The 8125-nt window shown below is 43.9% G+C and overlaps 1 pseudogene; it reads left to right on the top strand.

Annotated features, from left to right (window-relative positions):
• Positions 1-6028: 6028 nt before the first annotated feature.
• Positions 6029-7259, top strand: LOC146784199 (uncharacterized; annotated as a pseudogene).
• Positions 7260-8125: the final 866 nt, after the last annotated feature.

Raw genomic sequence — 8125 nt, 5'->3', positions numbered from 1 at the left:
GAACTAGGTCAGCAGAGCTGCTCTAGAGTCATAGAACCAGGTCAGCAGTGCTGCTGTAGAGCCAGAGAAACCAGGTCAGCAGAGCTGCTTTAGAGGGAGAGAACCAGGTCAGCAGAGCTGCTTTAGAGCCAGAGAACCAGGCCAGCAGAGCTGCTTTAGAGCCAGAGAACCAGGTTAGCAGAGCTGCTTTAGAGCCAGAGAACCAGGTCAGCAGAGCTACTCTAGTGCCAGAGAACCAAATCAGCAGAGCAGCTTTAGAGCCAGAGAACCAGGTAAGTAGAGCTGCTCTAGAGCCTAAGAACCAGGTCAACAGAGCTGCTCTAGAGCCAGAGAACCAGGTCAGCAGAGCTGCTGCAGAGCCAGAGAAACCAGGTCAGTAGAGCTGCTTGAGAGGGAGAGAACCAGGTCAGCAGAGCTTCTATAGAGCCAGAGAACCATGTCAGCAGAACTGCTTCAGAGCCATAGAACTGGGTCAACGGAGCGGCTTTCGAGCCAGAGAACCAGGTCTGCAGAGCTGTTGTAGAGCCAGAGAACTAGATCAGCAGAGCTGCTCTGTAGCATAAGAACTAGGTCAGCAGAGCTGCTCTAGAGCCAGAGAACCAGGTCAGCAGACCTGCTGTAGAGCCAGAGAAACCAGGTCAGCAGAGCTGCTTTAGAGAGAGAGAACCAGGTCAGCAGAGCTGCTTTAGAGCCAGAGAACCAGGTCAGCAGAGCTGCTCTAGCTGACACTGACTGACTGACACTGACTGACTGACACTGATTGACACTGACTGACTGACACTGACTGACTGACACTGACTAACTGACTGACACTGATTGACTGACACTGATTGACTGACACTGAGTCACTAATCTACTCAATAATAGTACCACATATTCATGCCTCTCAACAAAAAATTCCGGAAGGGATCTCACCAATATTAATTCACATTAATACATATATATTTAATTCAAATATTACTTCGATGTTAATGAAGTAAGGCAAATGCCTGATCCATATCTCAGGCAACACATGATGACATGATCGTTAAAGTGCTAAAAGTGTAACGTGCCAAGTGAAAAAAATAATAAAACAATATTTGGTTATGGTAAAAAAGAGAAAGCCTGAAAAACCTTCTAAGACATTTCATCGCAAGTGAGAGCTATGGAAGAGAGGTCTTTCTACTTTCTTAGTCTGTATACAGTCAGTATTAAATATTCCCTCTGGGCTCTTAGCAGATTTACAAGTGTAAATACATATATACACACAAATACTCTCCATCCACGGGGGGCCACATGCAAATTGTTAAAATTGACAGTCATTGCAAACCTCATCATTCTTCCCATCCCATAACCATAAAATTACTATTACCACTGGTGCCAAAGATACAGGCAAGTCAAAAACCTCTTATCCTAGGGAATATATATCTCCCTAACCACTAAAATTGCCCTAACCATCCTTCACCAAATCCTACCCGTAAACACAGCACTGAAATTACCCTTACCATCCTTTACAACCACCCACCCGATAACCCTAAAATTAGTATTACCATCCTTACGCATAAACCCTAAAATTACCCTTCCCATCCTTTACTTCTATACATATATATATCATACTTGGTAAAGGCTAGCACGGTAAAGTCACACAAAAGTACTTGCTTGGTAAAGGCATGCATAGTAAAGGCTTCATGGTAAAGGCAATGTTGTAAAGGGTGTTCCTCCATCTAGCCCTCATCTAAAAGAGCATGGACACCATGCATCAAGCTAAAAACCGGTCGCAAACGGGCAGATTGTTAGTATCTGCCCCTTTGCGACTGGTATTTTTGCATTTGGGATGCATCATCCCAAATGCAAAAATCACATATTGCTATTAGGGGTCGCAAATTACAGAAAAAAAGAACTGGTCGGTAATTTGCAAAAACTTTGAAAAATGCACTAAAGTGCATTTTTCAAAGTTACATAATACACACACCCATGCCCTTGGGGGAATGCGCAACATGGGTGCACATTACAAATGCAGGGGTGCAACAGGGTGTCCTTTTGGCACCCTTGCGCATGCAATTCCCATTCATTCCTATGGGCATGTAGGCCCATAGGAATGAATGGGAAGCCATTCCTTAATTGTGAGTCACAATTTGCGAGTCGCATTTAAGGAATGTTTAGGAATCGCTATTTTTTTAGTGATTCCTACATGCATAGGCTTTAGCGATTCCCTAATTGCGATTCCTTAATAATCGCAATTAAGGAATCGCAAAAGCCTAGCTTGATAAATGTGCCAGCATATTCCATAATTCATAATAACATTTACACAAAGGCAAAGCAACATAGAGACTTTGAATTTGTCACAAACCTAAAAATTTAACAATAAGTATTGATCCCTTTAAGTTATTTGCCAACAATTATGAAACCAATGTATATTGTATTGCAGAGTAGTGCACCATCATTCTTTTATTGCAATTAAGAATCAAACATCAATAAAAAAGTATGCTGGGATTTGAAACTGATCCAAATTGCTTTGAGCAATATGTATAAAATTGCTAACAAAAAGTGTACATTTACTACTTCATGCAAATAAAATTGTATTTTAATAAATAAAGGGTTAATTTGTATGAAAAATATTTTGATAAACACAGGGTTGTGCATCTTTTCCTTAGAAAAGTCTGCTCTTTCAGCTACTAGTGTGTTTCTGATCAGCAAAGTGTGTTTAAATGCAAAGTGTGTTTAAGATTGCAGTACCACCTCCTGTCTACAGGGGCAGAGCTGAGCAGAAATATAAACACACTTGATGAAACACAGGTCCCCACAAGGCAATTTTTTAAAAAGTTGTAAAAATTGACACAGATGTTCCTGAAGTCATTTTTTATCATTTAGAAGACATTGTCTTGTGCAATCAAGTCCCCACAGCGTGAGTGTGTTATCACACCCAAGTCCCCACAAGGATAGTCACACACACACACACACACACACACACACACACACACACACACACACACACACACACACACACACACACACACACACACACACACACACACACACACACACACACACACACACACACACACACACACACACACACACACACACACACACACACACACACACACACACCCCCCCGTCCCCCCCCCCCCCCACCATATACGAAACACATCATAACAATAGCTCAGCAAAGGGCACCAGTACTGTGGGCTCGGGGGAAGCCCTTAAAATCACATGCCCTAAAAAGTCACCTCAATAACACACCCACAGTTGGGTACATCGGGATGGTATTAAACCTCAATTTCATGAGGTAATGTTTCCCAAACGAGAGTGCAACACAGCACAGTAAAAATATAGTCAGTTAAGCAAGGACAGAATCAATAAGTGAGTTCTAGGGAGGAATTAAGCATTTAAAAATATTTATAAAAAATATTCAAAAGGTATAATACAGAAAATATAAGTGTAGATGCACAAGTTATTGCCATGAAGGCACACAACATTAGAGCAATACAGAGTTATGGGCAAAATCAAGAATATTCCAAGTCCCAATTGTATTGCATTTGCCATTTTACACGTTACACGTGCAAAACATGCATATTGACCTAGATTCCATGTGAGGCTCTGGTCTTCCATTTGAGTCAGATCTTGGCCCCTCTGTACAAGGTTACACGGAAGAAGCATGAGTTTGAGTGGGGGGAGGCCCAGCAACAGGCATTTGAGTCAGCGAAGGAGGCTATACAGCGTGCGCTGGATCTATGGCCCATACGAGAGGGAAGCATTGATTTGAATGTAACAGTCCAGGATCAGTATGCGACCTGGAGCCGGTGGCAAAAACAGGGGAGACACAAGGAGCCCCTAGGGTTTTGGACAAAGAAACTACCTGATGCTGGAGAGCGGTACACTCCTTTCGAAAAGCAGTTGTTGGCATGTTATTGGGCTCTGGTGGATACCGAGCAATTAACCCTGGGGCACAATATATTTTTGAGACCTGAAATTCCTATCATGCAATGGGTGATGAGCTCAACCAAGACACAGAGGATTGGGCATGCACAGGAGGCTAGCGTCATAAAGTGGAAATGGTACATACAAGACAGGGCACGAGTGGGTCCTAAAGGTACCGCAGTGCTGCATGAGCAAGTGGCGCAAACTCCAGTAGCAGATGTAGAAATGTTGCAAGATGTACCCAAAGTGCGAGAGTCCCCGTGAAATGGGGCGGGCCATTCTCAGAGTTGTCCGCGTAGGACAAAAAGCATGTGTGGTTTACAGATGACTCAGCCAGATATGTGGGGACCAAGAGACATTGGAAAGCGGTGTCATACAATCCTGTGACAAAAAAGTTGCTGTCGACTACTGGAAAGGGAAGTAGTAGTCAGTTTGCAGAATTGTACGCAGTTTACCAGGCTTTAAAGCAAGAGCTCCCTGGTACATGTCACATTTATACTGATTCATGGTCTACGGCCAATGGGTTAACCACTTGGCTTCCCAGATAGCATGCTCATAATTGGATGATTCACAATAGGGAGGTTTGGGGAAAGGAGTTGTGGCAGGAGATTTGGGAATTGTTGTCCCAGAGTACAGTCACAGTTTATCATGTTGATGCTCATTGCCCGACTGACTCACTAGAGCGTTGTTGTAATTCCTTTGCAGACCAAGAAGCGAAGATTCGTGAAGCTGAGGTGGCGACTCAGGATTCTGACTTGGTGGGCATGGCTAAATGGGCACATCAGAAAAGCGGACATTTGGGCGAGCAAGCCACTAGCAGGTGGGCAGAAAGTAGAGGGATGCATATTCCCCTAGATATGATTAAAACTGCGATCATTCACTGACCCGTTTGTCAGCATACCCAACACAGACTGGTTCCACAGGTAGTGAGAGGCCAGCTAGGCAGAGGGAAGTTGCCAGGGCAAATATGGCAAATTGATTTCATCGGACCAATGCCAATGAGTCGAGGATGTCAGTATGCCTGCGCGGTGGTGGATACCTATTCTGGCTAGCTCATCGCCTTTCCATGTAAGAGAGCAACCCAGTATAACACTCTGAAAACTTTGAATTTGTTGATTTTGTATTACGGAATTCCTTTGCAGGTCCAAAGTGACAATGGGTCACACTTTAAAGGAAAGATGGTGCAAGATTTTTGTGTGCAGCATAACATTGAGTGGATCTATCACATACCCTACTACCCACAGGCAGCGGGTTTGATTGAAAGAATTAATGGTTTGTTGAAAGAGCAGTTGAAAAAGTTGTCTGATGGGTCATTGAAGGGGTGGAGGGATCACTTGTCTGATGCATTGCAAATTTTGAACAACCGACCCCTTGCTAATGCAGAAACTCCTTTGATGCGCATGTTGACCCCAGCTTTGTAGATCAAGCCCCATGTGGCCACAAACACGATTCTGTACTGGCAGATAACTCCCGGAGCTTTAGCTCCATATCGTGCCACACCAGAAGCTGCTGGTCTTAATTTACATGCCTAGAAATTCTATCGACTGCAACCACGAGACATTACCTTGATTGAGACAGGAGTTGGAGTTCAAATTCCCCCAGAGCATTTCGGACTGATCGCTCCTCGATCTGGGCTTGCCCTTAAAGGCATCCAGGTTTTGGGAGGGGTGGTCGATGCCGATTACCAGGGGGAGATCAAAGTTATTCTATTGAACAGTGGAGACAATGATCTGATTGTGCAACCCGGTGACCAGTTGCCCAAATGGTCATCATGCCGGTTTATGGAGGAAATGTCATGAAGGGGACGGCCCCAGCCCTTCTAACTGTGCGAGGAAAGGGCGAGTTCGGATCTACTGACAAGAACCCAGGGGCGAAAGTATGGGTAGAGTCCCCAAACAAACTTCCTGAACCTGCAGAATTAATCGCTAAAGGAAAGGATAATATCCTTGTCATCATGAGAGTCGGACAGGAAAAGTGGGAAAATGTACCTGCTGAAAAATGTTACTTACGAGAGCGATTATACCAGTTTGTTTTCTGTTTCTAGATCACAGTATGGCTTGCCGCTGCGATGCTTGCGCTGTGTGGTTTGTGTTTGGGCGTGTCCGGAGGGGTCCGGGAGGGCCCGGGGATGCCAAAGGGGATCAACCGCCCGAGTCGGATGACAGCATTGTTGCAGCAACCAGATAACATCTGGACCTACTTGGCCGAGAATGTGCTGAACACTTCCCACTTCTGTATGAGAACAGTACAGCTGATATGATATCCACTTGTCTTGTTGCCGTACCTACCCCTGCACGTGTGCTTCTGCACATCTTCAACCAAACTAACATTGATGGGGTAGTGGAGGAAACTGATGTTCAAACACATCTGAGTCATTATGAGTACTGTCGTTTTTGTCCGGAGGTTACAGATAACCTCTGGAGGAACATGACAAGTATTGTTACCTACAACATCACTACTGGAGACGTTTGCTATCAACTAACTTGTGACCCTGCCAAAATTGGCAAGTGTGGCCAATTGAAACTAGAGAAAAGCACACAATTGACCACTGATCAACAAACATTATGTCAGTCACGACATGATAGCTTTTGCAGTAATGTTACCAATCATATGGTCTGTAATCATACAGTATTAGCCGCTAGCCATGTTAACCATGTGAAATTATCTAAGGGATGGCTTTTTTCGTGTGGCAATATTTCATACACTTACATACCAGCTAATATAACTGGAGGACCTTGTGCCTTATCACGATTAAGTCTTATGCTTTTTCCTATGCAGTCTATCACACATATTCGCTCCCCGAGAGCTGCTGTTCAATTACCTGAGGATTGTGATTCCAACATTGACTTGCTTTCTAGGGCAGAGTATACTAGTTTGGCTATTTCCATTGTAGGAGTGCCAGGACTGTCCGTTTATAATGCAAGAACTATTGCTAAACTTGCCTGTTTAATTGCGAAGAATCTCAATCATACTTCTGCCGCTTTAGCTGATTTGCTATTAGATGTTCAAGGAACGAGAAAAGCTGTTTTGCAGAATAGGGCAGCTGTGGATTATTTGTTGTTGAAACACAACCACGGTTGCGAGGACTCTGTTGTTTCAATTTATCTGATCATTCTACATCTATCCATGCACATATTAATACTTTAAAAGATTTAGTGAAAGGGGTTACCCAAAATGTTGATCAAGGATGGTGGGATTGGTTGTTTCGGTGGCTACCTAATTTTGGACAGCTTCGTTATATCCTGGGTGATATCGTAGTGATTATTGGTGTTTCTATTTCATTATGCTGTTGTATTCAATGTATTCCTAATCTTCTCTCCCTTCTTCGTCCCAGATCCATAGTATTTAGACCAATGTGATATGATGGGTGAATCGAGGGTCAAGGGGTGGAAAATGTATTGCATTTGCCATTTTACACGTTACACGTGCTAAACTGCATATTGACCTAGATTCCATGTGATGCTCTGGTCTTCCATTTTGTTGTATTGCATTTCCATTTTGTGCTGCTTTGACCTGTAGTTACACTTCAGCAGTAACAAACATGTTTTTCACGTAAACCAGTACGAGCTGGTGCAAGACATACCTCGTGAGGTGATTTTGTGCCTTGAGCTTGTTTTTGTGCATTCTATGCTTATCTCTAGGACATAGGGAAGATGCGCTGTGCAAGGCTCTCCAAGGCTGGAGATAGGGAAAGGAATGTCTTTTGCCTCGGCGCACCCAAGCAGAATCTGGCCAGGTCTGTATGGGTGGATCTGACGCAGAGATGCGGCCAGCACCTATGATGGATAGATGGGCGAGAACGCCTGCTAGAGGGTTCTCGAACGTGTTGATTTAACTATAAAAAGCGGTGTCCGTAGGGTGGAGCTCAGGAACTCAGTCTTGGAGTGGACGCACTCGCGGGACGACTTTGGTGCCCGGAGAGATTACTTCCTGTGCCCCAGTCTCTACAGGGTTCCCGACTTGGTGTTTTCGGTGCTTGGCCAGGGATGTTGAAGACTCCGGTGCAGACCCATCTGGTGAGGTGCTTTGTACATTAACTGTTTATATATCTACATTCCAGATCTCATATTTGTATATATATATATATATATAGTGTGGTGTATTCAATATTTCACTTAGTGCCTAAGAACTTACTAGATTCAGTGACTTATTGCCTTTGTCAACGATACTAATAATGCTCATTTTACCTCCAGAGGAGTGTTGGAGTTTCTGTGTAAGTAAGTGG

This window comes from Triturus cristatus, chromosome 11 (genome assembly GCF_964204655.1).
Source record: "Triturus cristatus chromosome 11, aTriCri1.1, whole genome shotgun sequence".
In the NCBI taxonomy this organism is placed as follows: domain Eukaryota; kingdom Metazoa; phylum Chordata; class Amphibia; order Caudata; family Salamandridae; genus Triturus; species Triturus cristatus.
The sequence above is the reverse complement of the archived record's forward strand: the minus strand, read 5'-3'. Positions and strand labels throughout refer to the sequence as shown.